Source organism: Pithys albifrons, chromosome 5, assembly GCF_047495875.1.
Source record: "Pithys albifrons albifrons isolate INPA30051 chromosome 5, PitAlb_v1, whole genome shotgun sequence".
NCBI lineage: Eukaryota > Metazoa > Chordata > Aves > Passeriformes > Thamnophilidae > Pithys > Pithys albifrons.
In genome coordinates, this window is record NC_092462.1 from 70,038,278 (window position 1) to 70,051,176 (window position 12,899).

The window sequence follows — 12,899 nt, forward strand, 5'->3', positions numbered from 1 at the left end:
AGCTTTTAAGAAGTGATGTGTCTCTTCTGTCTCTACAGTGTTGCTTCCAGACATGCACAATCTTTCGTCAAAAGCACTGCTTGACACTGAGGACCTTCAAAAGCTCACACAGCAATCCTGAGCCACCTCCCTGCCCCACTGCCTCACACTGAGAGGAAAACCACTTCACAAAATCCGGAAGCCGTTCCCTTGACCCATCAGATAAGTCTGCTGCAGGATCTAATTTCCCAGCAATGCTCCTGGCCAGCAGCTGAAGTAATTTCTGCAGTAGCCCAGCCTGATAAAACTGCTGCTAGATTCCTCCCTTTTTGGCTGAAGATTTAATTTGAGATCTAGTATCCCACTGTGCACTCCCCCAGACTTCCAAAACGTTCTTCTCTAAACAGCCTTCCTGTCTCGCGCTGCCAGGCTTTGCACATCTGGAGTCCAGACCTCATTGTCACTGACCCAGGACTCACCATAGTTCTCCTCCTCCAGCTCAAAATTAAACACATACAGTCATCCTGATCTGAGCACAACCCTTCTGCCAGGTGGTGTCAGCATCCCACAGCTCCAGATCCAATGGCTCACGTTCGCTTTTAAAACAAAGCAGCCCCAGCTCAAGGCACCCACGCTGAATTTCTAGGAACCTCACAAAACATCAGCTGTGTCCTTAGTAATCAATACAGGCTCTCCACCCACATCAGTCTGAGGATGAAATCAGGCAAAATCTGTTATTTGACTTCTTATTGCTCCTAGAGGTGAAAAACTCAGAAGGTATCCTGTGGAAATGGTCTATAATGGTACCCTACAGAAGCACTGGCAGTCACTGGTTAAGTCCTCAATGGTGAGAAGCCTCTGCAAGCAAACATGAGTGTAATTTCTGGCAATGCACCACTTTGGAGTCACAGAGCAGTTGGGATCAGCCCATGGAGGCCAGGCTGTTCCCAGCCCTGTAGGAAGTGCAAGAATCACCCTCTCCTCTCCTCTCCTCTCCTCTCCTCTCCTCTGCTTTATGTGTTTCAAAGAAAGGTTCCCAGCTTCATACCTGCCCTGTGTGGGGTGTATTCTGCCTGTATCTCACCCTGCCCAGAGCCATCACACAGACTTCTTGGAGCTGTAGTCCATTTCAATGGCACAAGACCACAGAAAGACAAAAAGAAAGATTGTATTATGTAACTGTTTTGCTCTAACATAAAAACCTTCCCCAGCTCCATATTCTACCTTGCAACCAGTTTTGAATTTGTCTGCAGCCTCTGGTGACCTTCAGGGCAGTAAACTTTTGCCTCACCAAAATGAAACCCTTCACTTGTGGAGCTTGGCCCCCTCAAGACATACAGCTTATTCCAGCAAATAAACTCACAAGGTGCGGTCTGTCCTGCTCTTGTTTGAGAAGAACACCCCCATCTTCTCCATCTTCTGCTCTGAATCACCAGGTGTAAGTCAACAGTAATGTTTTCCACCAGGAGGAGTCTGGAGGAAACACAGAGTGGACAGATGTTCTCCTTTCAGAAGACAATGAATGATATATATCCAAGTGCAATGGATGCTGTGAGAGGAGTGAGACTGCTATTAACAAAGGAGGAAAGGGTCAGAAACAGACACTGTCAGCTTGATGCTATCAAGCAAAACAGAAATACACAGAGAGATCTGAATCACTCCTTCAAAAACTCCTTCCTCCAGTATCACCTAACCTGACCTTTGCTGTATTAAAAATATTATCATTTTTGCTCAGTACTTGAATTCCAAAGTCTCATCCATTGCTGAGCACTGTGATGGGTGCCAGGACCATGTCCTGCACATGTGTCTCTCCTCTTTAACAAACACCCAGAGTAACTCAGTGCATCTGGTGTTGACAAGACGGGCTTTAACTTTGGAGAGCTCTTGGGTGCCAGAATGACAGCACTGAAGAATGAGATCTTCTGCTGCTGGAATGGGCACGTGTTCAACACTGACTCAGGACAGGAAAATGCCATTTACTAAACCTCCAATACTTGTTTCTCAACCAGCCAAAGCTCTTGGAGGTCTCTCTTCTAAATGCTAGCCAGGCCTGGAGCTGCATGTTTTTTGAGACCTCACAAGAGCAGGCACAGTATAAGGAGGACTCATAGAAAGACCCTCCTGGATTTTAAATAGATTAATATTGAAATCTTTATTTTAGCTCTCTGGCTTCAAATTTCATTGATCAGTGCGTTGATGCATAAAACAGTTTTGTTTGTGTGTATTGGTGTCATGAGTGCAACACTTGGAGCCACAGAGTTTGTGACCACAAAATCAAAAGGGATGAGGAGGTGACTAGTCAAAGAAGAAAAGATATTATTACACTTAAGCATATTTTAGGGTGGCGGTTTTCTCATGGCATCACCTCCCAAGGTCTCAGCCTGCTATCTGCTCTCAGTGTACTTGCTCAGGCAAAAATCTATGGTCAGAATTTGGGATTCCAGCTGTGTTCTCCCCCAACCCAGGCTGAAACTATGCCAAAATAAACTATGCCAAAAAGAGAAATCCTCCCTAAGACATATGCAAGGTTTAGCATCATGCAGGGACCTTTTCAACACGCTCCCCATCCTACCAAAGACTCACACCTAGCTCAGGGTTTATGGACTGGAGCCGCAGGCACTATCGCCAGCTGGGAAAACGGGAGATGGAGCGCTGCTCCTGCCGGTTCCTGCGCAGCCTGGCCTCCTCCCGCTAAGCAGTTTAGTAGGGGGCTTATGCTGCAGCTTGACAGGCCCGGGATCACAACTAAAGGGTCCCAGAGAAGAGCAGAGCAGCGCTTGGCGTAGGCTGTGCATCCATTCATTCATCCATCCGTCGGTCCGTCCGTCCGTCTGTCCGCCACTGCCCTCTGCCGGGGAGCGTAGCGGCCCCGGGACCCCGTGTGTCCGGCCTGGTTACACAGACGGGCTGCGATGCTGAGGATGCAGAAAGGAGCTTTCATCTGGAAAGTCCCAGCTTTCAGGCAGGCTTTGGCTCCCACCTGCACCACGCAGAGATGATGAAACCCAAACCGGAGCTGCAATGCCGATGCACCCACACACGAGAGCCCACTCAGATGATGTGGGCACCTATGGCGCCAATAAATCACAAACACACTCACCAGTCTAAAATTAATAATGACTTCCCTTGAACCACAGCATAAGCTTACTTAAACAGCATAACGAGTAAGAGCATGTGAGTGCTTTCCAGCGCTAACAGCACTGCCAGACACAGTTTCACACATATATGTCAGCGCTGTGATCACCAAAAGGGCACACAGAGATGGTGTGGGTGCACGTAGAAGGCATCCCGGTAACAAAAGTTGCCAGAGGGAGGCCAAGATAAATACAAGGGACTGCAAAAAAGGCAGAGCATCCCCCCAGTGCACAAGGAGGATGGCCGGTAAGACAATGAAAATTAGGTAAGGGGTATCAGAAGCAGAGGAACACATCACCATCATCACCTTTCCCCTTTTGAAGCCTGGGAATTAGCAAAAAAAATTCGTGAATAAATGAGGGGAAATGAAGGAGAAAAGAAAACAAGCAGATTGGTTCCGATTTGTTCTCTCAAGCCTGATCACCTTGACCTGGGTAAGTGGGAGCCACCGAGCCTGCAACCACCAGCACTCGCTGTCAGCACTCGCTGGCTGTGTGTTTTCAAAGCTAATGTAATGGAATCGCTGCACTGACGCTGTGGAAGAACTGACCATCAGCAAGAAGCCTGTGGTGAATGCAGCAAAGTTTAGTTCTGCGGTTCAAAACTGGCCTGATGTGCCTGTCTTTTAAATACTACCTTTGCAGCCATTCTTAATTCTATGGTGGATGGATGGATGGATGGATGGATGGATGGATGGATGGATGGATAGATGAATGGATGGACGGACTGATTCATATGCAACACAAGGCTCTGCTGGAGAAGGACTACAGCCTCAGCAGTGTTTCAATTCCATGTCACCTTTTTTAGGTACCAAAAAATACCTCCCCTCTCCCCAAGGCAAAGTAACCACCCCAGGACCTAGGGAGAGGATGACAGCTGGGAGCTGTACCCTTATCCACTGCCTGTGTTGTCTGCAGACCCCTCCTGTCCCCTTTGGTGGCTTTATTTGTACCAGAGACTGTGAGGACCACAATTAATGACAGGGGCCCAAAAGTACATGGTGTTCATCGGAGGCAGTTGTCAATCATGTGCCCTGTGGATCAAGGACCCTCAACCCCTGTACAGGTACCTTATTCTGCTCCTTGTTCATGACAGGTTTGGACCCTCACACTCCCCCTTTCTTAACCCTGTTATAACAAGTTTGGGAGAAGAGAATGAAAATTGCCCCCCAGATGAAATTAAAAAACACCCCAGCATCCATCCTGTCCTGGCTTCTCCTTCAGTCTGAAAGTTGGGACAAGCACAACATTTTCCTGCAGCATCTTGCTTGTGATCCTTCAGTTAATCTGTACACACTGCGAGTGGACAGCCACAGCAAAGGAAATGTGGATCAGAGCCATGTTTTCTCCAGCACACAGCAACAGGAAGGTACAAGAAGACATCAAGGAGGCAGATGTTTGGGAGTCTCTCAAACATGAGTGTCTCCTCCTAAGCTCTAAACACAAGAGAACATCTAAGGCCTGACAGCACTATTCAGATCTGTTCCAAAACTTGTTAGCATAGTCCCTTATGGGTCCAGACTAGTGTTGTGATCCATACAAATATCTGACCTCCCTTTGAATTTTGCTAAGAGCTTGGATTCAGCAATACTCCACAGCAACACATTCCAGAAAATGATTGCACTTTCCATGAGAAAACTGTGTGCAGATGCCCCTTGAATGAGGTGTGTGACATAAAAAATCCCCAATACAATCACATAAAACAGTGGGAGATTCTTACTTTGGAGAGCACAGCAATAGTTAGCTTATCTCAGAAAGGAAATCCTGGATGCTGAGGCCAGGTCCTCAGCCTGGATTTTTCCTAAGCTCTGCACTTCTCTAACCACATAGCCCAAGAAGCACTGTGATTGATAAAGAAGTGAAACCCTCTGCTTTTTAGCTCTTCATCCCTCCTTTTCATCTGGAAGGAGGATATTTCAGCCCTGAGCTCTGGGATCCAAAGGCCCCAGATTTGGGCAGCGATCAATGGAAAGTCTGTCTGAGGGTGTGAAGGAAAAGAAATGCATTCATACAGGGAATTCTGGCATCAGTAGAAGCAGCAAATGAGACAGAGAAAAAGGTTTCCCTTTCTTAGAGAGGAAAGCACTAGAACTATCCCAACAACTTTTATGTACTACAGTCTTGTAGCCAAACCTGGAATTTTCTGGCTGTTTTGAAGGACTTTATGAAATTCCCCCAATACATGCACTAAAGTAGCCCATTTCCTACACTACATTTCCCTTTTGATTTATGTCCATCAAGCTTTGTCTGCTGGGACAAAAACAGAGCCAATGGCAAGCAAAGTACTCCAAGGAGTGTGTGACTGTCCACAGGACTGCCTTTTTGGAAGGACTTTGGAGGAGCAGCAGCACAAGTTGGATAATCACAGCAGTGAGAGCATTAGACAGCCATTCCCTTCTGCTTCTCCTTCCATTCCCTTCCAGCTCAACCTAGTGATGAAGCTACATTGTCTTGACCCTAACACTATTCCCTGCTCCTTGTTACCAAAGAAGCCATCAGATCCATGGTTCCATCCAGTGAGGATGAAACTCCTGCCTGCAAAGACACCCTGTTGAAATGTCAAGCATCATCTTTTCTAGCAAAATGAAAAACCCCATGGTTGTGCTTCTGCAACCCTAAACTCACTCCTAAAATTGCACCTGCAAAAGCAAGAGTCAGAAGGCCTGTGAGCAGCAGGATTAAGCCTGGATTTCCACCAGGTATTGCAGCCAGAGCTGGCTGGCTGAAACAGGGTGGGAAATTACTTACCTTTTTACTCCCTTACCCAGGCACAGATTTTTAGATTATTTATGAACTTGTAATACCTTTAACAACTCTCCCCATATGTAAAGTTGATACAAAATAGGCCATGAGCTACTTGGGGGACCAGCAGGAAGAGGTGACACTGTGTAACTTTTATTTCTTAAGTAAACATAATGAAAATATATAAATAAATACTTGCCATTCAACATATGAACAATGACTTGTTCAAGACCAAAGTGAAAGCTAGATGCAGGCTCCAGCAAAGGCAATGTGCTGAGTGGCAGCTGCATCCCCTCTAACCTGCCCTACCTGCTCTGGGCATCTCTGCCTGCAGGCACATCAGCAAACTGCTCATATTGGAACTGGGACCCAACCCAAGGAGTCTCAACTCAACCCAGGCTCACAGAGATCACACAAAACCAAATTTCACCTGGTAAAAGATCAACCAGTTTAAAACTTCCCTGAGGGCTCTCCAAAGGTAGGTGGATGTATTCTATGGTTCTCCTATGGGAACCCACTGCTGGAACTGCAGATCCTCCTGGAGAGAAGTCTGTATGTGTAAGGTGGATGAGGGGCCTCAATACTCAGTTACCTCCTTGTTTCTGTATAAGAACTCACTTCCATGTCCTCCCTCTTCCCAAGCAACTGGTAACACAAGAGGGGACTGCAGGCTTGGTGTTTCAGCTGCTGGGGTAACCATGTGCCATGGACAGCACATTATGCCTCCCTGTGGTGTTCCTATTCCTTTCTTCCACACTGCCCTTTTATGAGATGATGAATTGAGCATCATTCAGATCTTGCCAAACAGCTAGTGCAGATGGGAAGAAAAGTCAGAGCCAGAATCAAACCTCTCCAGGTGTGTTTGCTTCATTTTTGCAGCAGTGTTCCTAGCACCACTGGTTGAGAAATTATGTGGTTTTGGCTTACACTTTTCATGGCAGCTTTACAGTGGAAAACATCTCTGACAAAGGATCGAAAGCTGCACATGAATGTATTTCATTTGGAGCTCTGCTCCAATTCACGTTGGTGATTGCCAGTTGCTGGGTCAAACATCAGGATCTCTTCAGATACATCAGGAAGTTGTTGTACTACTAGGTGTGATAATTTTATGGCAGCTCTGTCTTTTGTGAACTTCAGAGAGAAATGACAGCAGTCTGATCTGGGAAGCGCTGGAAGGAGAGCAGTGGTATTCTCCCTGTCTGGCCCACATAAGCTCAGGGTTACAAAGGATGAGACCTCCAAGCAATGTCAGCTGGAGCAAGGGCTGAAAAGATGTCATTGCATTGCCATAATCCACTGCAGACATCACCAGCAGCCAGCAAACCAGTCCAGAATGGGGGAGAACACTTCAGGGTCACATGTGCTAGATCAGGGACAGGCTACAACCCCTAATAAGAGTCAGAACAGGCTCATGGGACCAGCTAAGGGCAAGCACAGATGCCAAGAACAAGTAATAAAGGCTCACGCTTGCAAGTGTATCCCAAAACAAGAATAAGAGTGGTATGCATGCAATCCCTTTATAGTTCAGAATTGGGCTGAGGGTCAGAGATAAACAGAGCTTGGGGAAAAATGCTTGAGTTTTCCAGGCCAGTGACTGAACCAGTTATGTTTTAGTTCTATTTATCTCTTCACTGATACAGTGATCAGAAAACAAGAGTAGAGACAAAGCAAAAGTCCTTCAAACACAAGGAAGAGATTCTCCAAGGCCATCAGACATGGCAGCAGCAACTGCAGAGGATATCAGTGGACGAGTTCACACCTTGATGGGGCATCAGTCAGTGCAGCTCCCAGTTGTGCAGGTTTGTGCCCACAAAAAACCCACCCCTCACCTCACTTTGATGGCTTCCTATGCAGTGAGGGGTATGTTGTACACAGACTGAAACACATCTCCCCTGTGTCTCCCCACCTCACCTGCACTGCAGGTTTCACAGAGTGGCTCCTCCCATTGCCAGAGCACTGCAGGTGCGAGGAGCAGCTGAAGCAAAATGCCAGCTAAAAGGGCAAGGAGCCATGGAGCAAATCCTCCCTGGACAGGCTGCAGGCAAGATTTCACAGGGAAGCGTTTTACAGTGTCAGGGTCCATTACATCCTTTGGCTCCAAGAAGCTTCTCCAGGTTTCACACATTGTTTTCACAGGAGGAGAGAGAAACTAAATGGAAGTGCAGAGAGCAGGTTTCCTGTAATTTTTGAGCCTTCCCTTCACGAGGAACATCTGCACAATGAGGAACCTCTTGTGTTCCCAGATCTCCTCTCCTAAGATGACATTCCCAATCACTACTCAGTAAGAGAGGTAAGTTCCAGCCAGTGTCCAAACATGCAACCTCTGCAAGCTGATAAGGTGCTGTTTCTATTATTGTACATTTTAAATCAGTCTAGGGAATGCTCTAATTGTAGCCATGGTGGGGTCCAACTTGCAGCTCCTCCTGAAGCACAGACTTGCAATTCCCTCGCCTCTGCCTTCAGCATCAGCTTTAGCTACAGGGAAGAATCTATGCCAAGTTTTATGACTTTTTCTCTATAAAGAGAACTAAAAATGCTTCAAGAGCAAGGGCAAGTGACCACAACCCCAGCATCAGTGTCTAATATCGTGCATCAAGTCAAAAGGGCAAAAAGAGAAAGACTGGAAAGAACAATCCCTTCCTTCCTCTGGGGCAACTAAATCCATCCCCTCTTCACGGTGGGATGAGCTGCAGCTGAAACAGTCCTGGCTGGAGCTTATCCAATCCAGTCTTCAAACTTTCCAATGCTGGAAGATCTCCCAGCACAATTACGCCAATGCTTCTCTAATCTCATGTTAGAAAAATCTCCTTACTGAACCTAAACCACCCAGCATGTTATTTGTGTCCATTACATTTAGTCCTTTCCCCAGGATGATGCAGAGGGAAGAAGGGAATTACTCTCTTATTGATTCTCTGCATCATCTTCTCTGGACTAGATGGTCTCTGTTTGCTCAAGTATCCTTGCCAGCCATGTTTTCGGAGCTCTCAGGATTTTTGTTGCACTCCAAGTCTCTCTGGTGCCATAGAGGATTAAATCAGGCTGGATAGACCTCCATGCATTAATCCAGCTGCCTTGGAAATGGAGCAACCAACAACATATGTCGCAATTCTCCCTCTGGAGCTGGAGACTGCTCCCCTCCACAAACCTGTACAAGCCGTGGGATGAGAGTCCTCATCTTGAGCTCTGCTTCTGTGTTGACCAAGGAAAGCGGCTCATTCTCATATCGTTCACTTCAGGCCCACATTCCAGCACCCAGCCTACACGTGTCGCGTTTGTGGTTAAGGATTTTTCCTGTTTTGATCCTTCGAATGCGTGTGCATTGCAGCTGGAGAACCTCGGACGCAGTCTGTGCACATCCCGGCTCGGCAGCGCGACTCCCGCACAGCACTAGATGGGGCTGCGCGCCCGCTCCTCATTCCCAGTCCCCCTGCAGATGGGAAATGCCTCCCAGAGCTTCAGCTGGAAGCAGAGCCCAAGCTGCATTTACTAACAGCTGGGAGCCCTCCTTGGCGCTACTTTCATGGACATTTCACCGAATTTGTTTTTATATTTCAGCACCTTTTATTTTTGAGCCTCCAGGTCAGCTGTCAGGCTCGGGGACAGCTCTTTTGGTACCCAGGTATTTAAAATCATTGACATTTCTAATGCAGCTTGAGCTGTTTTAAGCAATGGCTGGGGGTGTCCCTTTGCAGCAGGAGGCTCTAGCCCAAGCCACCCCCAAGTGTGTCCCGAGGCTGCAGAGCTACAAATTCACACTCAGTTTCTTTCATCTGGGTAGGCATGTACATAGAAAACCTGTATGTAATAATATTTCTGAATTTTCCTTCCTCTGAGAGAAAGTCTCCATTGATGCTCTCAGAGCTTGACCAAAGTATGGGTACCTGAGAGCTGCTAAGGGACATGAGTGTCTGACTCCACACCTGTGACCCTTGCCTACCACAAATCAGCCTAAATGAGGCTTTCAAGGAGAGCCAGGAGCACAGGGTAGGTGCTAGATGGGTCATAGAGTAGACTTAGAAAATAAGCCTGATAAAACCAGACTGCAGAAGCAGTAACAGGCTTCAGACTCTCCTGATCATGCAGAGAAAAACCCTCTGTGTTTTTGAGCAAAGCCATGATCTGACCCAATTACCTGCCTCTGTAAATAGGAAAGGACTTGCTTAAAAATAACCCCAGACCTCTGTTCCAGCCATAAAACTGAAAATGCCACGGTGATCTTGATACTCAACTGCTAGAACAAAACAACCCTTCTTTCTTTTTAAATACTTTGCATTTTAAAAAGATATGATATGAACAACTATGGTAATCTGTACATTTCTTTCTTGGACAGAGTGGGACACAGGGGTCATAAACCTGCCCAGAACCCACATCCTGATCTTTCCCTATATGCACAGCAACACCAAGCCCTGAAAAACCACACCAGATGCTTTTCATGACCATCTGCTCTCCTCAGCCGAAAGGAGAAGTTTGCCAAAAATTTTTGTTGAGATATTTTGTGGTCATTTTTATTACAGCAGCATGAAAATCCCAGGCACACAGTGACATAGAGGTTTGATCCTGGCAGCTGTGGTCCTGCTGCAGGCATTCCTAAGGCTGCACTCACATATTCAAATGAAACGTGTATATTCTTGCTTTTTCCAGCACACCACCAAGGTTCTGATTCCACACCTCTCCAGACCTGCTTGTCCCAAACCTCTTCCCCACCATATCTCTTGTTTCCCCAGGTCCTTTTCTTGGGTTTCTCTGCTGCAGGCACTTAACTCTGTGTCAATACCTTCACACCACTTGGGCAAAAGCCATTTCCACCTGAAATTCTCCAGCTGGTCAGCTTTCAGAAGAGGCCAGAGAGACACCACAGCCCTGTGCAGCATCCAGGAGTACACAAAGTGGCAAATAAAAGAGTGAAACAGCACTAAAAATGCAAAACATATGGACAGTCAAAAATGAAAGAAGCAGAACTGAAAGGAATACAAAGCAAAAAAGACTAACAATCCAGCTCTTAGAGAATTCTTTGCAGTTTCTCTATCTGCTCCATCAGGTTCTCACATCTCCTCATCCTTAACTCTTTCTGAGGTGATGGGGAAGTAACTCCAGCTTGTGCACAATGTTTGTTGGCATTTTGGGTTTTTTTAAGCTGAGATCAAGTAGAAAAAGGTTGGAGAAAATGAGAAATTTGCAAGTAACCTTGTTTCTGCTTACCTCTGGAGTGGCTTACGTGGGTAAGACCCAAGCTGATGGCTCAAGACTTCTATCAGCTACAGAATGATTATTTTCTCTACACAGCAGGAAAGCAAAGATCACTGAGAAAGAAGCATGCAATGCTCAGCGCTGCAGCAGCTGACTGGGTTTCTAATTTTCCTTTGTCAGAGAGATGGGGGCGGAAAGGTTATTTTTCTGCAATTTGCCCACCACATCCCAGCTGAGCCTTGGCAGCCCCTTCCAAGAAGCAGCTCCAGTGCCTGACCACTGCCCAAGTCATGCCACGCAACTGGAAATACCTCCTTCCAAAGGCCAGGGCTCCACACTGCCCACGAGGGGGGGGCAGGAGTGGCTGCCCTGAACAAGAAGGCTTTGTTCTCCTCTTTGGCATATGTAGGAGCTCCGGAAGAAGTTGCTTTTGGCCCAAGCATGGGAGAGGGAGGCTGTGCAAACAAATGACCAGGCGGATGACCCCAAAGGGAGGTAAACTGCCTACATTCAGCCCTGCTCAACCCTCCAAGCATGAGCAGCTCTAATTCCAGCTCACAGGCTGGAAAATCCAAGTGTTAACAGGCATCGGAATTTCAATCAACAGTCAGTCACAGGTGTGCTTTTTTGTTAAACCACAAAGAGGTGATGCACAAGTGGCTGGACAAGAAGAAAAGAGTAAATCAGCTGGAACAAGCAGGCAGCTGAAGAGAATAACAAAATTTATGGGCCCAGCTTCTCCACTCCATCACCTGCAAACTCAGTCCTGTCAATTCCTGGCTTTGCACATCTATCTAAACCACAGGAGCAGTTGATTTACCCTCTTTCTTTGACCACCAGAGCAGCCAGTGATGTTGCCATGTCCTTGAGAGAGTCAGTCACATGTGACAGTGTGAACTCCTGCTTGTGAGGAACACATACCAGGTTCCCACCAAAAGCTCCCTTGATAACCTACCTTCAAGGTAGGCATTTTATTGTATTCTTTCTAATGAAGAGAGTCTTGTTGCTTTTAGCACATGGGTGGAGTAAGCTGTACATGAGAGGAGCAAGGAATACAGGCAGAACTTGAGCAAAAGGATTCCCTCATGGCAATGTACAGATCCATCACCATCACAGAGCTATGAGCCACTGCAGCTCCTTCCCAGAGAAGGGGGGGGAGGACTATGTATGTAAAAATGAAGGAAGATTTGCAGCTTAGATTTCAGCTGGGGACATGCCGAAATCCAACACTTGATACCCATTTGTAATTCACACCACCACATGGGTTGGTGCTTCAGGGTTTGTTTCAGGGAAGTTAAAATGGTCAAAGAAGCAGAGAATGCTGGAGATGGCTTATGGCAAGAAAAGCACTGTTTGTGTGCCTTGGAAACACACAAAAGGCTTTAGGCATGGTGAGACCAAGCCCTTCAGGGACTCAGTAAGTGGGTGGCTTGTGTTTCAACACCTCAGGAGACCTGCAACAAGGCTCATGCCAAATGCCTCAAAACTGTTTATTTGTCTACAAACATAACCCCAAGAACTTCAGGAACTTTCAGGTCAGGACCTGTGCTACTGCAAGTAAGTAAACACTTCCACAGTCAGGTGGCTGCAGAACCAAAGGGGTTGCATTTCACAGTGGAGCTCACCTGTTACCTCTTCACACACCTTCATCCCTTAATTCATATTTTAATTTGATCATATGTCACTTCACGCAATGGTTTCTTCAGCACTGCCTAACCCTTCAACAGCATTTTAAAATATCATCATATTCTTCAGTTTTCCTGGAGGTGGGAATTAACTCCAACAGGCAGGATTTTGCTGTTGGGCTTTTCATTTTTAAAACACAAGCAAGGTTGTTCTTTTCCAGAAAACAAAGAG